This window comes from Paroedura picta, chromosome 1 (assembly GCF_049243985.1).
Source record: "Paroedura picta isolate Pp20150507F chromosome 1, Ppicta_v3.0, whole genome shotgun sequence".
NCBI lineage: Eukaryota > Metazoa > Chordata > Lepidosauria > Squamata > Gekkonidae > Paroedura > Paroedura picta.
The window spans coordinates 193,074,297-193,101,252 of NC_135369.1; the positions used below are offsets into that span (position 1 = coordinate 193,074,297).

The 26,956-nt window shown below is 46.0% G+C and overlaps 1 protein-coding gene across 3 annotated transcripts in view; it reads left to right on the forward strand.

Moving 5' to 3' along the window:
- The window catches only part of B3GNT2 (UDP-GlcNAc:betaGal beta-1,3-N-acetylglucosaminyltransferase 2), a 41,467-nt gene that overhangs the window by 10,577 nt on the left and 3,934 nt on the right, over nt 1-26,956 (forward strand). The gene's annotated exons all lie outside the window — the stretch shown is intronic.

Here is a 26,956-nt window from a genome sequence, read left to right on the forward strand (position 1 = left end):
ACCGTTCATGTCAGTCAGGAAATTGTGTTGCCAGTTTGGTGCAAGGATCCCAAGCATCTGACAGAATGCCTCTGGCAAAACATAGATGTCAGGAAGTCACCAAAGGCCTTCTTGATTAGGTCTCAGGAGGCGAGAGCATCAGACTCCTTATTTATCAATGTTACCCCTCCTAAGTTGGGGCAACGCATATCCAATGCTTCCATTAGTAGGACGTTCAAGGTCTGCCCAATCGACGCTTACAAGGCCCAGGGCGTTCCTATTCCCTTGGGCATCACAGCACACTGTATCAGGAGTTCAACCACCAATGCAGATCTAACCAAGAGGGTTTCTGCTGAGTTAATCTGCAGGGAGGCCACATGGTCGAATACTTCTACCTTCAGCGGGCATTATAAGTTGCAGTCGTTGAGTTCTGCAGAAGTAGCTTTCGGCCGAGGGGTATTATAGCACATGCTCAAGAAGGGCTAATAATTTGTTCCCACCCTTCTTGGGACAGCTCTTTTATGTCCTACCGAGAGGTCCTCCTGGATCTCAAGGGAGAACAACCATTGGCTAACTTACCATAATATGATACTTCTCCTCAAGGCCAGGAGGACATCTCGTCCCTCCCTTGATACTAGATTACATGCAGTGTATATCTGAGATAGTTGAAGTTACCTGGTTTATTTATCTATATAAAGGTAAAGGTATCCCCTGTGCAAGCACCGAGTCATGTCTGACCCCTGGGGTGACGCCCTCCAACGTTTTCATGGCATACTCAATACAGTGTGGCCTTGCCAGTGTCTTCCCCAGTCATACATACATACATACATACATACCGCCACTCTCAAATGTCTCGCGGCGGTTTACAGAACATTTAAACGGGCTGCCATTACTGGGTGTATTGAATTGTGCAAATGGATTTAAGAAAAGGGAATTGGTTTCTTTCCAAGAGAGGATTTGTTTAAACCAAGCTATTTTATAACGTATACATTTCCTGAATGAGCACACACCTGTTGGTTGCCATAGCAATTAAGGCAGGTGTACAACTCAGAGCAACTTTTAATACTATCTGGGAACCTAGTTCAGAGCCTCTGTTCAGGTAGCCAGATTTCTTATTCTTTGCAAAATCATGGAAGCAGTTGAGAAATTAAGAATTGATGGTGAGTTCTTGGTATGCACCGAAAGCCCCAAGAAGGATAATTAATGTGAACACTTAGGGCTGAGAACCCTCCAAAACTGAGAGTTGCTGGGCAGATGCAGAAAATGTTCATATTGTTGGCCCAGCAGTAAGTATACTATGTCGGGGGTCATCAACCCCTGGTCTGTGGCCCGGTACCGGGCCACGAAGGCCTCGGTAGTGGGCGGCTGGTGGCCACGCCTGCCTCCGCCCCCCCCCAGTGAGAAACTCATCAGGCCGTGAGAGAAGTGGCCGCCAAATCGGCCGTTTCGCTCACGGCCCAGCTAGCTTCTTGCTGCTACAGGGGCAGGCACGGCTGCCGGCACGCCAGCGGACACATACGCAGCAACTCTGCACACGCGCGATTTCACCACCAGGGGGCGCTAACACGCATGCGCGGTGCCCGGGCCACTCTTCTGTACCCCCGGAGGCGGTCCCACTGTACTATGTGATACATTATAGGGATCAGTTGAGTCAAGTTGGCAGCAGAGTGATATGGAAGTAAAACCTGTCACAGGATGGCTGATCAGCAGGTACCTCTGCCGAATTCAGTGGACCTTACTGTCAAGTCATAGCATTATCAGAATAGCATAGTTGCCATTAACACAACATGGGATTGCATTGTGTGTGTGTGTATATATATTTACTTAGAAGTTTCAGTGGAAGGTTATGAATTAAATATTACAATATCTTTAGAATTTTTATAACATTCAGGCATCATTTTAAATTATCTTTTATCATATATTTAATATAGCTGATTTTTAAAAAATAGAGTTAAGTAGAAGTCTGGAGGGGGGCTTCTTTCAGTTTTGTGACTTCAGTCCCAACATCGTTCATCATAGTCCTCAAATGTGTTTGTTGCAGTTCCTTTTTTTACTGATAAAATAAAATGCAGATAGAGAAGCACAGAGTCAAATCTGCTGAACTACATCCAGGCAGATTTTCATACCAGAATAAACACATATGCAGCATTGTGGTCAAAATGGTAAAAATGATAGATGTTCTGAAATGACAAAGCGAATGTTCCTTTTTCGTAGTCTGTTTATATAATATCTCGTGTCTGGTCTTGTAGTTTTGCATTAATCTCTGACAATCCAGCCGATAATTCTTGACATGCTTCTTGAATGTTCTTCTGGGTACTTCTCTCAGATTCTTGAATGGATACTCTGAATTATTTTCTGAGCTCTTTCATGTTCCTTTGAGTTCTTTCCTCAAATCGTTGCATTTGATTCACCAATATTTGCAGTAAATTTTCCACCAATTCTTCAGGGTTTGGGTTTTCATTAGTTTCTTCTACTCCCCTTTTTGATGTGTTCTAGCTGCTATTATTGTTTGCGCCCTTCTGTTTCTCAAAATATACAAATTTTCCATATATTATTTGCATATATTTTAGTATGCAGATATAGGAGTTTAAATTCTCACATTTAATATTTTAAAACCAAACTATAGTGAATATCTGTTACAATAGGGAGTGATGTATTAAATCTTTATATGAAAACAATTTGCCATATATAGTAATACTAAATACAAGTAAAAGAAATGAAAAACGTAGCGTATTTCCTTATCATTTTGAAATCATAGTTGTATCATTAGCAAAACATTTTATATCTGCTGTAGAAGTTTGGGTTTAACAAGGAAGGGAGGGGGAGAGAAATAATAAAAGAAAAGGGGAGGGCAGAGAAAAAAGGAAAATGGAAAACTAAAAACTTATATTAAGTATTATTGAAAAATATTTTTAATGAAAGAAAAAAACAAAGAAAAAGTGTGTGTGTGTATATAAAAGTCTATATTAGTCTGTTATGCTTCACCCAACAAAGGACAAGAAATAAAAAAGTAAAAGAGGGGGGCTTGCCCAGCAGCTATATTTTTATTTTCCAAGATGCTGATTCCTCCATGGTTCCTTTTGTCTGAAGAACAAAAATAGAGTCCAGAGTAGTCTTTTATTTTTATACGCTGGAAATTGTCAGAGCTAATACTCTGGTAGATTATGCTAGCCGTCTGTTTGTTGAATCTGCCAAGCTGCTCTTTTCTTGCTGCGTCACACCAGTGCCAGAGTTTCAATCCCTTCAATTCAGAGGGGGCAGAGGAACACCCAGTTGTTTGTCCACAGAGAAGATAAAAATGTGTGCAGTGAGAACCTTTCTCCAGAAAGTAAGAATACAGATTGTTTCATCTGTTTCAAATATTTCTGCTCTGGTTAGCTTGAAGTTTCTTGAAAGAAATAGCTGAACTCGGCACAGTTCATTTGTTCATCTCTGCGCTATCATACATTACTTATTAGTTTTGGGTTTTTTTTACTTTGTCGTCCATAAATTTCTTCCTGGTGACATTAGGCACCACTGGAAATTTGCCAAACTTCCCAGATAAATTATAGTTCCAAGATGGTTCTTGAAAATGAGCCAAAAGATTACAAATTTCCGGGAAAAGGTAGCTTTTCCAGTAAAAGCCTCCTCATTCAGTGCTGACATTGATAATATCACAGCCCAAGTGGAGTCTGAATCTATCAGTCCCTTCCCCTGGATTCACCTATCACTTGGATTTCCCCTGTAGGGGAGGTATGAGGATAGAGAAATAACCCCTCTCTATTCTGGCTTAAATATGCCTCCAGGGAGATATGTTTGGAGCTTTTAGGAATGTTCCTTTTCAGGTTGCCATTTCCCTGGTAATCCCTATTACATATACTGTTTTGTGACACAGTGTGGCTAATAAGCTTTTATCTGTGGAAACCTGAAGTAGTCTTCATTTAAATGGGCTCCTTCCTTGGGTCCTAGTTTGCTATGGTCCTTAGTTTATATTTATGCTACCTTTTCAGTTGTACCGAGCTGATGTATAAATATATTAATCCTGGTCCTCATATTGCAATATTAGCTTCCAGTTGGCTGAATCCAGAGTAAAATGTGCTGGCTCTTCTCCTTTACAGCCCACTGATCTCCTTGGATACAGAGGACTCTAGTGTATGACTTGATGGGGGCAGAGGTCTATAGGGGCAGAAGAAGACCTGTTTTTTTAATCCCGCTTTTTAGTACATGAAGGCGTCTCAAAGCGGCTTATAATCACCTGCCTCTCACCCCCACAGACACTTTGTAAGGTAGTCCTGAGAGAGAACTGATAAAACTGTGACTGGCCCAAGGTCACCCAGCTGGCTACATGTGGACGTGTGGAAAATCAAACCCGGTGCTCCAGATTAGAGGCTGCTGCTGCTCTTAGCCACTCCCCCAAGCTGCCAGTTCAGGCTGGATCTAACTCTAGGCCTAGTTCCTGCTGAGGTCGTAAGCCTGTGCTTCAGCTAACATTCACGTGATGACTGAATGCTTTCTCTTGCAAAATGATTCCACCTACTTACTAAGACAGCAGTTCTATATGGAAAGAATATTTTGAGCAGAGGGGCCTCCTTTTGCAGTCAAGTGTCATGTGATTGACTATTTTAGATAGTCTCCGTGATATAGGTTTATCTTTTCCATGCACTTGGTCTTATAAGGACTTTCTATTACAATTTAGCCATTTAGACAACACCCATGGACACTAAACAAACATTAAATTAGTAGTACTGCTATAAATGATAATTACTAGATGTTAAGGATTTCACCTCTTCAAGTTGTTGAATGCAACACAATGGCTGATAATGAAATAAAGTATTATTATATGCCTAGCAAACTGAAAAAATGAAGCAGAAACCTCTTGAGAAGCAATTAGTACTTTACCCAGCAAAAGTCCCAGTGTGCCCAGCAGGCTGATGTGTGTGTGTGTTTGTGTGTATGTGAGAGTTTTTTTTCAGAAGAAAACTTGATGAAATGGTTTCATCAGTAGTTGGCTAATAAAATGCCTAGTCGGACATGAGTTCAGTGTTACCTAGAACAATTAAAATGTCTTTAATGAGAATATACTAATGAAAAACAATTCAGGTTTTTAATCCAGGCTTTTACAGCATATATCTTTATACCGCTTTCGCTGTATAAATAAAAGGGTATGGGGTAGGTGGGTGGAGAGTGGGCAGGGCCTGTCTGGACTATGGGACTGCCCCTCCCCCAGCACGCCCAGGGGCAATCTGGCCACATAGTCGCCAGTTTGCCCCTGGCCACTGATGGAGCCTGGGGTAGGTGGGCCTCTGGGGGCGGAGGCCAGGGAGCAGAGAAGGCGAGGGGGCTGCCTGCCATGGCCCACTCCATCCTCGGAGGACTGCGCAAACTGCCCAGGAGACTTCGCCAGGCCACGCCACACCTTTGATGCGGGAGCTTGCCTGCTATAAATTTGCTGATGAACCACTGATGGACTACGATTTTCCTTGCTCTTCTGTCTTGTTTTGCTTTTCATCGAGCACCTCACACAATGCTAACAGCCATTACCCAGCAGGCATAACATGTCTACAGTCCAGGGAGGAGGAGGGGTATTAGCAAAGTACTCTTTGTGGTTTCTTTATGGAAGGCTGAGTCAACCTTGAGCCGGCTGCTTGGATCGAACTCCCAGCCTCATGGGCAGAGCTTCAGACTGTATGTCTGCTGCCTTACCACTCTGCGCCACAAGAGGCTCCTAAAGGATTGTAGATTAGCTTAAATACTTTGACCAACTCAATACTGTATAGAAATAACCAGTTAAGCCTATTTTTGTGCCTTAACAAGGATCTTAGTAGTCTTAATCAACAAGGATCTTAGTAGTCTTAAATTAGGAATGGCTAGAGCTAGCATCAGAAAGAACTTTTATTATGTGACCTAGATTTTCTGGTACACAGAACTCCCAACAACAAGGAACAGAAAGCTCCTTGTCAATGGAGTCACAAGAATAGCAACTGGCATTTTTCCATCTTTGCCAAGCTAAGCTACTAGTGCCCTATTTGGCCCTGGAGCATCTAGCCACTGTGATCCATGCAACGGTCACCTTAGACTGGCTCTGTGTGATTGGCAACAGTTGGTTCGCGAGCTGTTCATTTAACTTAACCAATATAGATTGAGAATATTTTACCAAATTTGAACTTCTTGTATGTTTTATAAAGTATTTTATGTGATGTAACCCACCTGAGATGACTGGATCAAGAGCGGCAGGCTATAAATATAACAACAAACAAACAATGAAGTAGTGGGAATGCATGTGTCTTGCAATTAGAGTATTAAAGGCTACTCTGGATTAATTTTTAATGGTGATTTAAAGAAGAGATGGTTTTTATATGCTACTTTTCTCCACCAGGAGTCTCAAAATGGCTTACAAAGACAAGGGTTCAGTACTTTTCTGGTTATTTGATCTTATGGACAAACAAGATTTAAAGCCCATTTTACCTGGAAATAAAATGGAAAGGTAGGGTCGTGGGAAATTGGCGGCCGGGCATGGTTGGCGGCGCTGCGGCCTCCCGTGTCTGGCGGGTAGACTTACCTTGCAGAGGCTGTCCGGGATCGGCAGCGGTCCTCGTCGTGCGTCGCCAGTGTCCTGGCCAGTCCAGGAGGCCGGGCAGGCATCGGGGCGACAGCAGCGATCCAGAGGTGACGTTGGAGGTGGCCGGGCATGTGGCGGCACGGGCGGGGCGGGCCAGCGGTGGCGGGCCATCCACAGGGTTCGCGGCGAAGCGGCTCATCGGGGGAGTGGGCGTTAGCGGCGGCAGCAAGGCGTCCCTCGGGGCCTCGCCGCAGCAGCGGGCTGTAAGGGCAGGGACAGGCCAGGGATCGGGGCAGCGGGGAAGTGTCAGTAGCGGGCATGGGGGGCAGCCGGGAACAGACGTTCGTTGTCGGGGTGTGAAGGGCGTGCCGTGGGGCAGGCGGGGACGTTGGTTGGGGGTCGGGGTGCGAAGCAGGCGGCCGGCGGTGGGCGTGGAGGGGGGTTAGCGGCGATGGTGGTGGTAGGGTAAGAAAAGTGGCTGGGCCGAGGGAAAGTATGTTTCCCGAAGTCTAGCTGTGTGGGGCGAGCCTCCTCCCCGGCAGCCATCCAGCAAGGATGGCAGCTTGGGAGGACTGCAGTGTCTGCGGCGAGGCCTCCGGGAGACGGGCCAAGTGGCCAATAGGGAGGCACGCTTTGCGCGCCTCCCAATTGGCCACTTGGCCCTGGATTGCCTCTCTGAGGAGCGAATCAGGAGCCGCTTTGCGGCTCCTCAGAGTTTTTATCCCAGACAGGGCCCGCCCTAACTCCTCCCCAACGGCCCTTAACCTTTTATTTAATCCGCTCCGATAGTTCATTCTACAAATTGTTTATACAAGTTGTCTGTTGTAATTGATAAAAAAAAGTCACCGCAATTATTTTGGGATGTCCTATCTAAAATGTCCTATCTGCTACTAAACTCATAGCAATCTCATCTCCTTTCGACTGTCTCCCTCTTTGCAGCATCTTGGGATGGTCCATATTTGCTATTTATAAGACTTTCAAACACCACTTGAGTAGGTCATGCTCCTAGCCAGTTTGAGCCTGTTTGGTGTAGTTTGAGCCAGTTTGGTGTAGAGCCAGTTTGGTGTAGTGGTTAGGAGTGCAGACTTCTAATCTGGCATGCCAGGTTTGATTCTGCGCTCCCCCACATGCAACCAGCTGGGTGACCTTGGGCTCGCCACGGCACTGATAAAACTTCTGACCGAGCAGGGATATCAGCGCTCTCTCAGCCTCACCCACCCCACAGGGTGTCTGTTGTGGGGAGAGGAATGGGAAGGCGACTGTAAGCCGCTTTGAGCCTCCTTCGGGTAGGGAAAAGCGGCATATAAGAACCAACTCTTCTTCTTCTTCTTCCTAATGTGTTTGCTTAACATACATAGCTATGTATGCTTAACATACTATGTTTGCTTAACATACAGAGAAGATGTCACTGCAGTTTTATGCAGGAACATAAGAGCTCGATCAGACCAGTGGCACATCTAGTCCAGCATCCTGTGTCACACAACCAGTTCCTCTGGATGGCCAGTAAAAGTACATAGAGTATGAGGCCTTCAGAAGAACAAGCCTGCTGGATCTGACCAGTGGTGCATCTGGTCCCAACATCCTGTCTGACACAATGGTCAGCAGGTTCTTCTTGATGGCCAACAACAGGGCATAGAGGTTGAGGCCTTCCCCTGATGTCATCTCCTGTTGTACATGAGCTATGTAGTTTTGCTATGGAGAAAGTACCAAATTTTCTCTCTCCTTCCTGTAGCTGGTGAAATTACATTTTCCTAATCTGATTTTATAGTTCAATTATTATTATACTTAGCATCATCCTGTTTGCACTTCTATGTGGTAGTTTGATAATGGATTGAGTTGGCTATGAGTCACATATCTGGACATCTTCCATGTGCTCTTCAGCTGTCTGCAAATACTGTTGAATTTTCCTTTCTGTACACACTGTTATTAAATATTTGTCTCATCTGTTCACTTGATTCTGGATTTTAGAAAGCTTAAGGTTGTGCCCCTTCAAACAGGAACAGTATTAATTGAAACTTGTAGGAAAGTGGAGTAATATCCTCATGACATTAAGGCTTCTCTTTTATGCTGTGCAATGAAAACTGGCTCCATAAGGGTGGTGTTGCTTTTTGTATTTATGTCTTTAGACAATTTTTGCCATTAATTTTTGCCATACAGTTGACCTTCACTTCAATAAATCATCCATGGTCTACTTGAAAGGTTATTATTCCTTTGTAGTGATGTTCCTTTTTTTTTAAGCACGGAGATGAAGCACGGAGATTAGTAAATTTTAAAGAATTGGCTGTGTCCTAAAAAACAAGCTTTAAAATAATTTGGGGTTTCTAAAATAATTTAGATAGATTTATTTGGCAGTTCATTCTGCTTTGAAATACAAATCGTACTAGTATTGTTCCCCCCCTCCGAAAACAGTAAATGTTTCAAGGGGCCTTCAAGACAGACCTATATGAGCCACTCGATTACCTGAATTACAACTAAGAAGGGACCGCTTGCATGGGTTGTCTTTTAAAATTATTTTTAAGCCATGAATAACTAGAATAGTGGTGATAGATTCAAGTGGGTAGCTGTGCTGGTCTGAAGCAGCAGAACAAAGTTTGAATCCTTTAAGACCAACAAGGTTTTATTCAGGGTATAAGCTTTCATCCTCTGCCTATATGTATAGCATGCTGACTTCCATTTCCATGTATCTGAAGAATTATGCTTGCTAGTGAAAGCTTATACTTTGAATAAAACTTGTTGGTCTTAAGGTGCCATTGAACTCAAAGTTTGTTCTAACATACTGGAGGGTACACTAGTGAACCATTTCTATAGGCTAGCGAAGGCAAAGTTTAACCTTGCTTACTAGTTTTAAGAGTAGTATGAAGTATCTGAATAAAAAGAATTGATGAACTGTTCAGATTCTGTGGCCTGTTACCATGCATGATCCATTTGTTTAGGAATACCCCCCTAGATTCTTTGGTTGGGGTGGGGTGGATATCAGGGAAGATGTCAGTGATCCCAAAGTCTTGGACATTTCACTAAAGTGTAGATTTTAAGATTATTTCAGTTTCGTCTACCTCAGTATTGGCCCTAGTTGGGATTTAGTGCAATGCTTTGGATTGATAATTCCATCCATCTGATTTCCCGTCTTTCGTTATTAGAGGAAGATGCATTTGTATTTTCCTATCATCTGTTTCCCAGCTCTTTCTTTCCTCCTATATTCTCCTATTTTACAACATGAGTGATGACAAACAGGGTAGAGTCATTCATATCTTTGCCTCTTCCCTCCCTGATAGTTTTAATGTGTGAAACATATACAAAAGGTGAAAGGAATTAGACCATTCTAGGACTTTTGTTTCTGCCATTCTGAAAGTCTGGAAAAATTTGGAAAACAAAAACTTGTGGGTTTTGTTTTTCTGTGTTTTTTTTTCCTGTTGCCTTTTTTTCAGTTTTTCTAATGGAAAATTTGAAAATGTTGGGAGAGTACTGAAAAAAGACTCCCACGAAATATTTTATCTTTTAGAATGATTGAAATGCTTTCAGAGACAATGTGGGCATGTTGTAGACATATACAGCTCTTAAAGATCCCTTTGATAAGGATACCTAATCTTTACGAGGGAAGCATTGCTTCTCAGTAGTTGCCTGCCTTCTGTTGTCCTTTTGACCTGACACAGGTGACCTTTTTCATCTCTCCCTTGGAGCACTGTGCTGCACTTACCCACAGACTAGGTAAAAAGTAGCCTACTTTTCTATGTTGCATGAGGGAGCGAAAAGATCAGAAGGAGGTAGTGCAGAAACTGTGACGGTCCTTTAGAGGAAAAGTAAAGGTTCCTTCCCTCTCTCTAAAAGGTAAAGGTATCCCCTGTGCAAGCACCAAGTCATGTCTGACCCTTGTGGTGACGCCCTGTAACGTTTTCATGGCAGACTCAATACGGGGTAGTTTGCCAGTGCCTTCCCCAGTCATGACCGTTTACCCCCCAGCAAGCCGGGTACTCATTTTACTGACCTCGGAAGGATGGAAGGCTGAGTCAACCTTGAGCCGGCTGCTGGGATTGAACCCAGCCTCATGGACAGAGCTTTCAGACAACATTTCTGCTGCCTTACCACTCTGTGCCACAAGAGGCTCTAAATAAATCAATAAAGATAACGGTAAAGCTATCCCCCATGCAAGTACTGAGTCATGTCTGACCGTTGGGGTGACGCCCTCCAGAGTTTTCATGGCAGACTCAATACGTGGTGGTTTGCCAGTGCCTTCCCCAGTCAGTAATATAGATACAATGCATCAAAATATATTATATATTATAGGGAGATAGAAAAAATTAAGGTATGCATGCTAAGGTAGCATAGGGCGCATTAACTTGCAGCTTTCTCTAACATGTTGGGCATATTTGCTTGTATAAAACTAAGGCATTTATCACTTTTAAATTTTATAAATATATCAAATACTGGAATTATATACAGTAAGCAAGTTGTTAAAGCAGTTGGATTAGTTAAAGGAGTTGGATCAGATAATATATATGCTCTCAACGCCTCTAGTTGGGATGAGGAAGTAGGTTGGGAGATCATCCGCCATGTTATGGGTTTTTAAGTCTTTTAATGGGGGTGTTTTAATGGGGGTTTTAAGACCTTGTTACCCGCCACGAGCCCATTGGGGAGTGGCGGGATACAAATCGAATAAATAAATAAACAAATAAATAAATAGATTATTATTATTATTATTATTATTATTATTATTATTATTATTATTATTATTTCGATTTATTTCCCGCCACTCCCAAATGGCTCGCGGCGGGTTACAATGTCTTAAAAAACCCATTAAAACTCCCATTAAAAGACTTTAAAATGTCACAGTATGGCAGCACAATAATAAGATCCCCTTCCTACCCCCATTCCTAAAAAAGGGGGGGGTGGAGGAGAAGGAGGTCAACGATGTTCAAGAAGCCTGGGGGAGAGCAGTCGATGTACCCCAGCAGCCCCAGCCTCAACCATAGACCTGGCGGAAGAGCTCCGTCTTGCAGGCCCTGCGGAACATTAAAGGGTCCCACAGGGCCCGCAGCTCACCTGGGAGCTCATTCCAGCAGGTGGGGGCCAGGACCGAAAAGGCCCTGGTCCTGGTTGAGGCTAGGCGTGCTTCCCTAGGGCCGGGAACGATTGTGTATATTTAAATTTTTCCCATTTCCATTTTTCACACACACACAAAGAGGAGGAGGGGGATCTTTTTCCATGGCTTCAAAATTTCAAGAAATATTACATCTGTAGTGAAGATGCCACTAGATATGAAGGTGCCTATATAATTGCAGCATGCCAGGTATTGAGAGAGAATATTTAAGACAAACATGCTTTTCTGCTGCCCTCCCTTACGTACTATAATCTGTTTAGATTTAGTACCCTGTCCAACCAAGAAAAAAATGTACAGTTTATTCCTAAAATGTTTCTTTTGTCATCATTCTTTCCGTATTTGCCGGCGTATAAGACGACTGGGCGTATAAGATGACCCCCCCAATATTTCCACTCAAAACATAGAGTTTGTTACATTACATTACAGTACTATGGGCCACTATGGGCAGCTATGTCTATCCCAACTGAAGTGCACCCGGCGTATAGGACGACCCCCCCACTTGGAGGCATGTTTTTCAGGGGGGGAAAGTAGTCTTATATGCCAGCAAATACTGTATATCTGATCAAGGGCAAACATATAAAATGTATTCAGAACATCCTAATAAAAAGCAGGCTACAAATGATACTTGGTTTTGTTTTAATAAACAGTTATAGTTTTCAGAACTGTTTGCAAAACAAAACTAGCAAGCAGCATGGTTTATTGGAGGAATCTGAATCCTCATTGCTGTGGGTGAAACAGTTTTCCTGTAGTAAACGCCACTTTTCCCTCACAAGCTTGAGGGGATGTCCAGGATTGCACCATAGAACTGGAATTGCGTCTTCAAAACCAGCAATTCAGCTTTTGTTACCATCATTGTCCTGGGTTGTAAAGTACAGGAAACACATCTCAAGGCATCAATTATTTCTAGCCTGAGCGGCTTATGCTGACATTACTTTGACAGTCTCAGCTGTGACTAATACAAATTTCGACTTTAGGGTTCCAAACCAGCAATAGCATTTAAATAGATGGCGGTGTCCTTCGTCACTCCCGTTCTTAGCAGTGCAAAGAAACAATTGAGCAAGCAACAAGGGACTGTCATATAGGAGGGGGATGAGTATGTGTGGCTTCTGCTTGTTCAGAGTGCTAAAAAAATAATAAACCACTAAGGGAAGCTAGCATCAACTCCTCATCTTCTGCCTTCAGTGGGCTGGCATTTCTCTAGCAAATAAGCCGTCTCTATAGAAGGAAATTTTGTGACGGGGATGGTTTAACAAGCGATATACTTCATCAAGTGGTACAAGTTTCTTGATGGGTCTGAGTTTAGAGATTTGAAGGCCTGGAAATTTGGAGGTATTTTCAGTAAGGAAAAATAGAATATTAGAGTACAAATGAAGAAAAAGCTATCACAAGGTATGTTTCTTTTTCCTTTTAAAGTGAATAAAGTAGCGGGGGTTGTTGTTTTAAAGATAAGCTGTTAAATGTTGTGGTTGGCCTTTTTCAAATAACTATGGAAGATAGTATCAGGAGGTTATCCTTCTTACTCAGGTATTTACAACTCTCCGAACTCCTTGCCAGCTTCAAATTTCTCTCAGTATGATGAAATAAAATGGCAAGGAGGTTAGACCCGGTGGTCCATCTGCAGAAGATGCTGATGGATCCAGCTCTTTGGCCCATCCCCCTTCCTCCAACCCTTGGAAAGGTGATTCCTGGGAACTTACAGTCAGACTCTAAACCCAGGGGCCCTAATGTGATGCCCGTGGGTGCCATGGTGACCACCAGCACCTTTCTTGGTGCCCATCAAGTGTTCTTAGGAAGGGGGTGTGGCCAGGTGGGGCAGCAGATTGGCCATTGGAGATTTCATGTCTGTATAGACTTTTTTTAATGTTGCTGTGGCAGCTATTGTGTGATCCTTTTGGCAGCCATTTTTATGACTGCACCCATCACACTGCCATAATTCCAAAGATGCCTGCACACTTAGAATCATAGAATCCTAGAGTTGGAAGGGACCTCCTGGATCATCTAGTCCAACCCCCTGCACTGTGCAGGACACTCACAACCCTCTTGCTCATCCACTGTCACCTGCCACCCCCTTGTACCTTCACAGAATCAGCCTCTCTGTCCGATGGCTATCCAGCCTCTGTTTAAAAATTTCCCAAAAGGTTGAGAACCTGTGGCTGTTGGGCACATGGGTCAACAGGCTGCACTGTTGGGAAGGGGACAAAGATACTCCCGATTTATTTTTCAGGCTGGGCCAAGTCAATGCATTTCCTCAATTCCAAAGAAGCAGTTTTCCTGAAGTCTGAAGGGACTACCGTGCAGAAAGGGGAACGGAAAACGGAAAAGGAGTGCAGTTAAATGGATCCAGCAATTTGAACAGATGAAAGAAGGAAATGAATGCAAAAATAGAGAAACTTCTTTGAAACCATGCACACAGTCAGGTTTTTTTGGTCCACAAAGGTGAAATGCAAGTTCAAAGTTGGGAACTACAGATCTTTCAGAAACAGCTGCGCTATGATGTAGCTTACCGCATACCAGTTTGGTGACACATCTGGTATATTTGCCACAAGTGTTAATTATGGCATAAAGTATTTCTTATCCTGTAAGTCGTTGGCTTTCTAATGGTCGTTGTGGAAGTCAGTGCTTTCAAGGGAGGCTCATAGGCCCATGGATGGCTAAGTCTCCACAGTTTTATTTCATGTGTAATCAGAACTCTAAGGCTGGCAGCTACAGAAAACCTGGTTTCCCAGGAGAATAATGCAAATATTCAGAATGAACATTGTGGTAGAATTCCTGAGTGGCAAGCTACAAGCTCAGTACCCTGACCTCTGCAAGGGTGAAGGCTCAGTTTGGATAGTTGTTGAGTCCAGGGACTTATCTGATATCTTTGTGGGATTTTCCAGTCAGCAGAATGACACATCTGTTGCAGCTGTGCTCAACGTGTGGAATACAGAGGACCCAAGTGGTGACCCAATTGCTTCCAGGGCTCACTTCCCTTGAGTAGAGCCTGGACTTTCCCTTGGTTGACCAAGGAGATTGGGACGATGAAATTTATGGGGAGGCAGGAAGCAAGTAGATGAAAACTCAAAATGAATGTAACTGAATATAGGCACTGTGTTACGCTGGTAGATGCTCTTTCTTTCTACAAAGATTAGTCGCTGTTATAAAAAGGTACGTAGCAATTTCTATGCCTTCTGCTAAACAGGAGTTTCGGGGCTTTCTTTTGTTTCTAGATAATGCTGATTGGATGGGGCAGGCTTGATATTTAATTATTGGTTTGAACATTTATGCTTTTTTCCTGAATTTACTAAACTGGGAATTTTTTGAAAGTTATGAAAACAATTCCTGTGAAATGTTTTCTTCGAGTTGGGGGAACTGCTTTTAAAGACCAGATTTCGCACCCAAAATTTGTGTGATTTTTGAAATGTAATACCGCCTACAGCAGTGGTCCCCAACCCCCGGTCCGTGGCCCGGTGCTGGGGGAGAGGGAAGCGAGGCTGCCAGCATGCCGGTGGCGCACACGCGCATGTGCGGACCTGCCGCGCATTCGCGTTTGTGCCCGATGGGCGCAAACATGCACGTGCGGCAGTTCGCACATGTACAGAGCCGTCGTGGATGCGTGTTTGTGCCCCGACGGGAGCGCAAACATGCATGCACAAAAACTTCCACATGCATGCACGTTTGCTGCCCCGCTGACACATGCGTGGCAGGTCCGCGTTTGCGCGGGGCTGCCGCACCTGCACGTTTGTGCAGGGCTGCTGCGCATGCGCGGGCCCTGAGTCGCCCTCTCCCCCCAGACCTTGGCAGCGGTCCGCAGCCTGAAAAAGGTTGTGGACCGCTGGCCTACAGTGTCAGATAATGATAATTCCTTTTAGAAACGTAAAAGCCCAGGGTCCATCAAGTCGTTTCCAAGTTAGGGCAACCCAACCCTATTCCAAAATGTCCCATCATTAACAGCCTTCCTCTGGTCTCGCTAACTGAAAGCTGCTGGTTCTTTGATGGAATCAATCCATCTCATGTTGGATCTTCCTCTTTTCCTTCTGTCTTGAACTTTTCCTAGCATTCTTGTCTTTTCCCATGACTGTGACCTTCCCATCCCAGGCTAGGGGAAGAAACATTCAGGAGTAAAAGTCCTTCCTTCCCTCCCTCCCTCCCTCCCTCCCTCCCTCCCTCCTTCCTTCCTTCCTTCCTTCCTTCCTTCCTTCCTTCCTTCCTTCCTTCCTTCCTTCCTTCCTTCCTTTTTTTTAGTTCTTCCTCATAGAAAAACTGGAAATCTTGCAAAACACTGAAAACACGTTTGGAGTGAATGAAACTTTGTTCAGTAAGAATTGTACTGACTCTGTGTAGCATGAACATTTTTATATTTCCCAACAATCTGCAGCATTAGTTAATTCGTATGAGTACTGTATCTGTATAATCAAGTTTGAACTCTCCCTAGAGCTGAGGCTATCATGCTTTGGGCACAGTTTGAAAAGATGAGTCACCAGAAAAAACTATAAAGCTAGGAAAAGATGAAGCTGGAGGAAAAGAGGCAGACCTAACATGAAGTGGATGGACTCCATCAAGGAAGCTCCCAGCTTTTAAGGCCCAGGCAAGCCTCTTGATGATAGGATGTTTGGGGAGACATTAATTCTTAGGGATGTGCGCTTCGGCCTCCTTGATCACGGAAGCTCGAAGCAACGTGTAGAAGGCTAGCCTCCTGTATGCTGCCACAAGCTTCGGTGATCACCGAGGCGGCCGAGCCGAAGCGCAGAACCCTAAATTGAAAGCAGGTTGCTTAACACACACGTGCACGCACGTATATTGCAGGGTAAATTGGGCAGGGCAGCAAACTTGCACCATGTATGTGTGGGAGGAAGTATAGTGCTGATCACAGAGGAACAATGGGGAGAAGGCTGCAGTGGCCACAGTCGCATCTCTTCAGAAAAGGGAAGCCAACCTCCAGGTGAGGCTTGGGGCTTTCCAGGAACTATGACTGATTTCCAGAGATCAACTCCACTGTGGGAACCATACAATCTAGAGCAGCCTTGGTCGACCTTTTTGCCCCCGAGAAACCCCTGAAATATTCTTCAGGCTTTAAGGAACCCCAGAAGTGATGTCAGCAGGCCACACCTCTCTGCCATGCTCCGGAAGTCACAAGTCACACCTGGAGTGGCATCACCCAGATCCTCCAGCTGGAAGTGGCATCACACTCTGTCACCTCCTGCCCCCCAGTTCCAGAAACAGCACAGCGGCCTACTCAGCTGGGCTGGGAACAGGGCCGGCGCACGCCTATGTCGCCCCACACGCCCCCAATATCAGGCTGCTCTTCCTTCGCCAAGCTCCAAGCATGCTGGCAAGAAAAGCATCTCTCACATGTGGCTTCATGGGCTTCTGCGCTCGCAGGGTCCACAAGGGGCAGCCAGTCAGAGGGGAAAGCAGAAATTGGGCTGCAGGGGCGAGGATGCATTGCAGGGAACTTCCCCTGTTTTCAGGCAAAGGCCTCAGCAATGCCCCCCCCCCCCCCCCGATCACCTACTTGTTTGCTTCCGGCACTTCCCTTTCCTCCCCCTCAACAAATGAAAAAAAAAGGTAGGGCCAGACTCCTTGAGCAAAAGTCCACCGGGCTTGTTGTAAACAACTTCCCTCCCCCACGTGGCTCTTAATCTTTTTTTAAAACGCGGGCTCACAATGGGTTGCCTGGGCACTCAATGAGGGCAAGTACTTTGCCTGTCTATCCCTTCCCCTCCAGCGGCCGTGCTGGCTTCCCCTTGAACTTCCCCAAGAGGGGCCTCGATTGTGGCCAAGAAAGCACAGCTCTCCGCCCTGGCCTGAAGCTGGAGTGGCTGAAGTGCAGGAGAGGCCAGGCTGAGAGACCGCTCTGTTGCCCCCCAGCGGCCACCACCCCCTGCCATCCCCGCAACACAATTGTTAATGAGAATATCGGGGGGGGGGGGGACATTTCACAGAATAGTTCAGCAGTGGAAGGGGCTGCCTAAGGAGGTGGGGAGCTCCCCCTCACTGGCAGTCTTCAAGCAGTGCCTGGACAGATCCTTCTCCTGGATGCCTGAGACTGATCCTGCACTGAGCAGGGGGTGGGACTCGATGGCCTGCATTGCCCCCTTCCCACTCTTGGATCCTGTGGGTGTAGTTCAGCAGTGGGATGGGCTGCCTGAGGAGGTGGGGAGCTCCCCCTAACTGGACATCTTCAAGCAGCGGCTGGACTGATCCTTCTCCTGGATGCTTGAGGCTGATCCTGCACTGAGCAGGGGGTGGGACTGGATCGCCTGCATGGCCCCTTCCCACTCTAGGATCCTATGAGTCTATAGAGACTAGGATAAAGTAATCAGTAGTCACCTGTGAAGTCAGTAAAGGCGAGAAAGCAGTTTGGGATCAAAGGAGGGGTGACACTGTTGTTGGCTGGCATTTAGGTATGTTCTTTATCGGTGTTTTACAGAGATAATCAGGTCTTCCAGAGACATCCAAGATTATTTTAGTCCCCCAAAATTTGCATAAGTATTCAGGATTAACTGGCAATATTGGGAACCAGCATTTGCAAATTCCAATAACTGTTTATCCTTTGTGTGTATCTCATACAAACATGCTCCCATTTCTGTTTCCTCTAGATTGCAAAGTTGCTTTAGGTAGAATTCTGTCCGTTTCAAGAGTTGACATTCTTGGGTTTTTCTACAAGTTCAGAATCTTCAGTTTTACGTTGAGCAAGTTAAGAAATTGCTTTCAATAGCCTTCCTTTGTGGGGTGATTATCAATGTATCGATTTGTACAATTTTCCCAGGATTTTTTTTCCTCCACAGGAAACAATGGAGAATGACTGGGGTATCTTCAGGGGCCCATCAGATTGGACCCCTTGATCCAATCGATGTGAAGTTTAGTGGTGATTTAAAGGACAGCCACGAGCATCTCCTGTCCAGTTTTGGTGCCAGTATTTTTAAAAACGCTACTATGCCCCCTGAGAAGATTCCCCATAGGGAATAATAGAACTGAAAAATACTGGGAACCCTCCCCCCAAAAAAAAGAAAGAAAGAAAGAATACCCAGATCTGAATCCCATGCTGGTGTACCTTGCATATGCAGCTGGCAATGCTCCATGCCCAGTTCACTGCCTAGGTGTGGTGTTATGCAGTCTTGCATGGCTGCAACATTCAGGACCAACCACGAGGACAGGACTGCTGGCATTGATGCAGGATGGAGCCAGACGGAGCTCTGGGTGACTTCACCGCTCCAGTCAAAAACCATGCTCCAGTGCAGCCTGGAGATGTTGCGGCAAATAAAATGGTTTTATTTTGCCATTTAGCACATGTGCGGTAGCTTGCCAGGCCCTGCGTAGCGCTGTGCATGTTATTGTTTAAAGGTTAATCCTTAAATGTTAATTAACATGCTTTGATAAGTTATTAAAGTGTTTGGTGTTTGCATTATTAGAAAATTTAACCTGATATCCCAAAAATTCCAGCTGCCCTTTTGTGAGAGCATGAAAGTGCTTCTGTCCAGCTAATATATTTTATTTTTATTTGCTACCAGAATCTTTTCTGATTTCAACTTTTTATTTTTTTGATCTCAGGTAACAAAAGAAGGTTTAGGGTTCAGTAGATTGCAGCTTTCTCTTTCAGATACTAGATAGATTTGCAGTTTTGTTTATAAAAAACTAGGCATGCGTGTGTTTACATTCCATAATTCCATTGTTACAATTATCAGTTAATAGTATTAATGTTAAGGTTATCTATATGTTATGGATTGTTTCTTGTATTTTTTTCTACGTTTTATGTAAACCGCCCTGAGCCTCCAGGGAGGGCGGTCTATGAATATAATTTATTTATTTATTTATTTATTTATTTATCATACTTTTATACCGCCCTCCCCGGAGGCTCAGGGCGGTTTACATTATAACAGAGAACCATACATAAAACAGTCTGTAGAACATGTACACCAATAACCAACAATTGCAACCAAACACAACACAGTATAACAATAAACAATCATAACACAAACAGGTCCAGGGCTTGTTGATGGGATTCTGAGGGGGGTGGCTTATTGATTGAATTCTGAGGGGGGGGTGGGGGGGAGCAGGGGCCCTTGGTCGCTGTAGATTACATCTGGTCTCGGCCAAATGCCTGGTGGAGGAGCTCCTTTTTGCAGGCCCTGCGGAACTGTTTAAGCTCCGTCAGGGCCCTGATCTCCTCTGGGAGCTCGTTCCACCAGGTAGGGGCCAGAACAGAGAATGCTCTGGCCCTGGTCGAGACCAGACGGACTTCTTTAGGGCCAGGGATCCTTAGCTGATTGGAGGCAGTAGAGCGCAGAGCTCTTTTGGGGGCATAGGCGGGGAGGCGGTCCCTCAGGTACACTGGGCCCTGACCGCGTATGGCCTTGAAGGTAATTACCAGAACCTTTAGTCTGATCCGGAATTCAACTGGTAACCATTGCAGCTGATGGAGAATAGGCCGGATATGGGACCTCCACGGTGTTGCCGTGAGGATCCTGGCTGCTGCATTTTGAACTAGTTGTAGTTTCCGGGTCAGGGCTAAGGGCAGGCCTGCGTAGAGCGAGTTACAAAAGTCCAGTCTAGAGGTGACCGTCGCATGGATCACTGTGGCTAGGTGTTCCGGGGCCAGGTAGGGCGCTAGTAGTTTGGCTTGGCGGAGATGGTAGAATGCCAGCCGCGCTACCTTTGTGATCTGGGCCTCCATTGTCAGGGAGGCGTCCAGAATCACACCTAGGTTCCTGGCAGAGTGAGCCGTAGAGAGCTGCACGCCATCCAGGGTAGGCAGGTGCGCTTCCTCGCATGGGCCCTTCCTACCTAGCCACAGGACCTCCGTCTTTGAAGGATTGAGCTTCAGACGACTCTGCTTGAGCCATCTCGTCACTGCTTCCAGGCAGCTGGCTAATGCTTCTGGGGGAGAGTCAGGGCGGCCATCCATCAGGAGGAAGAGCTGGGTGTCATCTGCATATTGATGGCAACCCAGCCCAAACATCCGTACCAGCTGTGTGAGAGGGCGCATGAAGATGTTGAATAGGATAGGAGAGAGGACCGCTCCTTGTGGGACTCCACAAGTAAGTTGCCGGCGGCCTGATGTTTTCTCTCCTATTGCAACCCTCTGTCCACGATCCTGGAGGAAGGAGATCAGCCATTGAAGGGCTGTCCCTTGTATTCCAGCATCGATGAGGCGGCGAGCTAGAAGCTTGTGATCGACTGTGTCGAACGCTGCTGAGAGGTCTAATAATATCAGCAGTGCCGACCCGCCTCGATCCAACTGGCGACGGAGGTCGTCCGTCAGGGCGACTAGCGCTGTCTCTACCCCATGGCCAGGCCGGAAGCCAGACTGGGATGGGTCTAGGACCGAAGCTTCTTCCAGGTATTCTGTCAGTTGGTTTGCGACTGCCCTTTCTATCATCTTGCCCAGAAACGCTAAGTGAGACACGGGCCTGTAGTTGTTAGGCTCTTGTGGGTTTAGAGATGTTTTTTTCAACAGTGGACGTACCACAGCCTCTTTCAAACCCTCCGGGAATTCTCCTGTTGTTAGAGATAGGTTTATTATCTCCTGGAGGGGGCCCATTATCTTTATGCCAGCTGTTTTCAAGAGCCAGGATGGGCAAGGATCTAGTGGGCATGTAGTTGGTCTTGTTGTCGCTAGAATCCTGTCCACTTCGGTCAGCGTGAGTCGTCTGAAGTTACTCATAGTTTTCTCCAAAGATGGCCAAGGGGCCTCTAGTTCACTTTTTGTATCGAAGGTTGGAGGGAGGTCGTGGCGGAGTGTCGAGATTTTGTCCGCAAAATGACTCGCAAATGCCTCGCAGCTGATGTCCAATTGGCTACTGTTTTGTTGCCCTTCAATCAGGGCAGTGAGGGATCGAACTACCTTAAACAATTGAGCTGGGCGTGAGTCTGCAGATGCGATAGTAGCCGAGTAAAAATTGCGTTTTACTGACTTCACCGCCATCTCATAGGCTTTCATCTGCATTCTATAAGATGTTCTCGAGGCTTCGTCACGAGTCTTCCTCCAAACTCGCTCTAGCCGTCTCAGTTCCCGTTTCTTGTCGCGAAGCTCCTCGGTGTACCAGGGAGCTCGCTTGAGACGGGGCCGGAGAGGGCGTCGGGGAGCTATCTCATCAATGGCAGTCAGCAGTCTGTTATGCCAGTCACTGACCAGGCCATTGAGAGAAGTGCCAGGAGGCATTGGTTCCCGCAGAGCATTCCGGAATCCTATTGGATCCATAAGTCTCCGTGGGCGAGCTAAAATTTGCTCGGCGCCCAACTGAGGAGGTGGTGGGAGCCTTAGCCGAGCCTTTAGAGCATAGTGGTCTGACCATGGCACGGCTGTTGTTGTGACCAGATCCACATCCAAACCTGCGCCGAAAATAAGATCCAGGGTGTGACCTGCTTGATGGGTGGGGCCAACAACAAATTGCGAGAGCCCTAGTGTTGCCATGGATGACACTAGGTCCTGTCCAGTTCTAGAGGACAGTAGCTCAGCATGGACGTTAAAGTCCCCCAGGACTAGTAGACTGGAGAACTGTAGCGTCCAGGCCGCCACCGCCTCTAGCAGGGCAGGCAGGGCATCTGGTGGTGCATTGGGCGCGCGGTACACTAGCCAGATGGCCACGCTCTCGGTTGATCCCCATCCGAGGCCAACACATTCAATGCCTGGTATTGACGGCGCAGGAAGGGTTCTAAAGGAGAAAGCCTCTCGGGTTAGGATTGCCACCCCTCCTCCCCGCCCCGCTGTCCGGGACTGGTGGAGGACAGAAAACCCAGCAGGGGCTAGATCTTTGAGGGCAACCGTTTCCCCGTCCCTGGTCCAGGTTTCTGTCACGCACGCCAGGTCCGCTCTTTGCTCTACAAAGTGGTTTTGCAGCGTAGAGGTTTTGTTGTTTATTGACCTGGCGTTGCACAGCACCAGTGTCAGAGGCGGGTTGTTTACCTTTGCCTCCACCCTAGTGTCACGAGGGATGGGGCGGAGTCTGGAGGGGGCTCGAGTATGGTTGATTTTCGGCCCCCTTGGTTTGATGTATCTCCGCCATCCGCTGTCCCTGCCTTTGCCCCTTATTATTGGGATCCCTGACCCTATCAAGGCCCCTGCTTTTTCTCCTTCCTCAGTTTTGCTAGGCATTATGAGCTCTATGGACACTGTTGGTTCAATTCTTAGTTCTATGGTTTGGCTGGGGTTGATTGTTGAACCCCGGTTCTGTCTTTGTGTGTGTGAGTTGTGTATCTATGGGAGGTTGGCCCTGATCGCTAATTACAGCCTCTCAGGGCTTTCCGGTTCCACTTGTGTGCAGTTATGTGCTGGGTGTAGGGTGTGTGTCGTTGTGGGTGCCTGGAGGGGTGGTCCCGATCGCCTGTTGTGGCACCTCAGGGTTGCCCAGTCCAGGGGTGTATGGTGTATGAGTGGCCTGAGTGTTATTTCATGTTGGATTGTGGTTGGAAGTTGTGGATTGGGTGGTGGCTAGTTGGCAGTTAGGGTTGTTTGGTGAGTGGAGGGTAGTTGATAGGTTGGTTGGATTAATTGCTTTGGCTGGGTTCAAGTAACTTGATTTTTTGGAATTTAATTGTTTTGGGTAGGTTGGGGTAGAGTTTAGATTGTTGGGGTGGGGGTTGGTTTTTGGGGGGGTTCGGTATTGGGTTAGAATAGATTAATTGATAGTAGTTGATTGTATATGGTGGGTGGGTGGGCAGGTGTTAATTTAGTGTGAAATCAATCAGGATTAGTTGATTGTATTGGTTTGGGTAGATCTGTTGGTGTCAATTTGTTGTTTTGGCTGGGTGGGGGTGTTGGTTAATTTGTTTTGGTTGGGTAGATGGGTGGGATGGGAGGAGAAGTTAATTTAATTTGGAGTCTGTTCAGTGTGGGTTGGTAGTTTGTGAAGGGAACTCTTCTTATTTCTCTCCTGTCTCTCTCTTCCCTCTTTTTCCTTTTTTCCCTTCCCCCTTGTTTTTCTTTTCTTTCTCCCCCTCTCTCCTTGTTTTCTCCTTCTTTCCCCCCTCCCCTCTTTTTTGGTCCTTCTTTCCCCTCTTCCCTTCCTTTTCCCTTCTTCCCCTCCCCTCCCCTCTCCCCCCTTTTTCCTTTCTTCCCCCCCTCCCCTCTTTCCTGTGCATAACACAATGTTCCTGTCTAATTCTTTGCCGTTGCTGGTAGTTTGGCCGGTGTCTTCTTTTTCGCTCTCTCTGTCCTCTCCCCTTCTTCCCCCCCCCCTCCGTTTTCTGTTTGCAGTTTCTTTTCTTTTCTTTTTTCCCCCCGCTTGATTATCTTCCCGCCCTACTTGTTCCCGCTCAATTTTCTTGATGTTTGTTTGGTATCCCTTCCCCCCTCTGGTGTGAGTAGCGTCCGTCTGTATCCCTCTCCCTCCCCCACGTAATTGAGACGCTATTCCTTCCCAAGACCCCCAGTCGTTCGTGGGCAGTCTGCCCCCCCCTCTGGGCACAAATCAATTTAAATCATTTATAATTAAATAGTTAATCAGTTGAATTAATTAAGTTGTTGTCCGTTTGAGTCTTTTTCTTTCCACTTCACGAACCCCCCCCCCCCACCCTCCCAAGGTTCGGCACCTCTCTTTCCTTCTTTGTTCTGGCTATGCGGGTGTTCCTTTTCTTCTTTCCCTTTCCCTTCTCCTTACTTCAATATACCGGCCGGCTGCAGCGGGGCCCCACGGCGCTATGCTCCCAGCGGGCTGCAGCAAGGTTCTGCAAAGGTGGGGAGGCTTTGGACGAAGGACGGTTTTTCTTGGCCGCGGCTGGGCGCGCAGGTGGATGGCGGCCGGGGCCGTGGGCGGTGGTTCAGCGTGATGGTGGTGAATCAGACAACGCACGGGTGGTGGGCTCGGCGCAGCGGTGGTCAGCGCGGCAATGATAGAGCGGTCGGAGCACGGGTGGTGGGCTTGGCGCAGCGGCAGTGGGGTGGCCCTGGCAGGAGTCGGCTCAGTGGATGTAGCGGTCGCAGCCGACCAGCCTGTTGTCGTAGGATGGGTCGGTGGCGGACCCGCAGCGCTGGTCAGTTGTCCAGCTTTGTTCGGATGGTGCACGCAGGGCCAGGTAGTGACGGTTGCTGTCTGGCTCTGTCTTGGGGGGCTGCAGAGGGACTCTTGCAATGGCAGCCTCCGTTTCTTGATGTTGGTGGGCTGCACCAGGTGGTCGACTCCTTCGGTCGCCTCCGTGGGCTCTACGCTCCCCCCAGTCGGGCTCAGAGTCGCTGTCACTTCCCTCCGATTTTCTGGTTAATTTCTAGTTGAGTTCCTTACCGTGTTTGTCTTTTGTATTTTGATGTTCTTCTTGTTTGTTTTCGGCTTTTGTTTGTGGGGCTTGAGGTCTCGTTACGTTCTTTTAAAGTTTCAGTCGTTCCTTGTTTCGGTTCCGTTCCTTTGAGGTTTCTGTGGCTGAGTGGTGGGATTCTTTTTTAATTAATTTTTTTAAATTATTATTGTTATTTTGATCAATTTGGTTGCTTTTTGATGGTTGTTCTTGGGCTAGGCCTGTTAGGCCTGTTTAGGCCTGTTTAGTTGTGGGAGCAGTCTGATTTCATGACTGCTCTGGCCGCCCTCTTGGAGCAATTTTAATAAATACATTTATTTATTTTATTAAATTTTAATAAATAAATAAATAAATACACCCCCAAAATTTAAATATTATGTTACAAGATGTATAACTTGGTAAAACTTCTGTTATATCTTGTTGCAACAGTCGAATAAATTTGGGCTTGATAGGAAAGTGAGTATTACTACTAGTAATTGGGGGGAAATTATATTTCCATGGCTTTACAATTTCCAGAAATGTTGCCTTTCTGACTACACTCTACTGGTACGTTATGTTTGCAGACCTCTTACACCCTGCTCATATGTGTTGGCCAGGAATGTTTTCTATCCATTTCTCCTCAAACTGAAGTCACCCGTGCTGTGTCTATCTGTTTCTGAGGATCCTCTGACCTGGAGGACCACCTTTTTGGAGAATTTGGGGACCAGCATAGAGAAAGGGTAGGCACTCAACTGCTAAATCCCAGAGGGAGGAGACAACATCTGTCCTGTTGTGGGACTCAGGATTCTGAACAAGATGAACCACTGGTCTGACCCATCATAGCTCTTCTTACATTCTCATGAAGGCCTTGGCCTCTATACCCTGTTATTGACTGTCCAGAGGAACAGGTGAGACAGGATGCTGGACTAGATGGACCACTGGTCTCATCCAGCAGGGTTCATCTTGTAGGGTTATGACCTATTTCGTCAAGGAAGGCCTTTTATCATTTTGTCTACGTTTGGCTTCAGAAATTTTGAGGCTGTGTTTTGTCTTATCAGATAAAATGCAAGTTTTGTTGCATTTATTAAAGGAAATGGTGGTTTTAGCCCACACTCAGGCTTAATCATCCTTCTTTCTGTGGTGATACTGAGAATCTGATATTGTAGATCTTGTACTTCATGAAAAGTTTTACTCAAAAAATTTGCTGCTGACAGGTTATGAAAGATAATGGGTTGAGTTGACCATAGAGATCTGAAGGCCCAGATTTTATTTATTTATGTGCGTGTGTGTTTGTATACATACCCTATATACTCGCATATAAGCCTAGTTTTTCAGTACCTTTTTTCACACTGAAAAAGCCCTCCTTGGCTTATACGCGGGTATATACGGTAATTGAAATAAAAGCCTGTTCCAGCCAGCCAATCGTTGCATTGCCTTTTGCAAATGTGTCCTGCAAGCTGAGCTTGCTCTGGCAGCTTGTAGGACTTCAACGGTTTTACTGAGGGACTCTGATCTTTTTTCCCTTTTGCCTTCAATGGCAAAAGGAAGGACAATGCTGGATGGGAGAGCCTGTGATGAGGGAGCATTTCCCACCCTCGGCTTATATGCGAGTCAATAGGTTTGCCCAGATTCTGTGGTAAAATTAGGTGCCTCGGCTTACGTGCGGGTCGGCTTATATGTGAGTATATACAGTATATAAAAAATTGGAAATTTTGTAGAGTACTGAAAAATGTCTGATAAAGCAGTTTCTCTTTTAGAATGAGTGAAGTGCATTTCAAGATGAGGGGGGAGCTGAGGAGGAGGTAGAGCAGAAAGTGTATCAGCATCTCAGAGGAAAACAATGTTTCTTTAAGAACTTAAGTCTCTCGAAGATTGCTTAAATTAAGGTGCCTGTGCTAGATACTGTGGGGCACATCACCTTGCAGTTTAGGTGTTAGACACTTACAGCTTTAAAATTCCATAAATATGTTAAGTCTTGCAGTTTTCCATGCTGTGAATTATAAAGGATGGCTTTTATATCGTTAAAGCAGTCGATTAGTTCAGATTTGATAGGACAAGTAAGTATTGCCTATATTTGGGGGGAGTGGAAAAATGTTCCTCCGTGGCTTCAAAATATTCCCCCCCCCTTATACTAATTTACTTTTGTTTTTCAG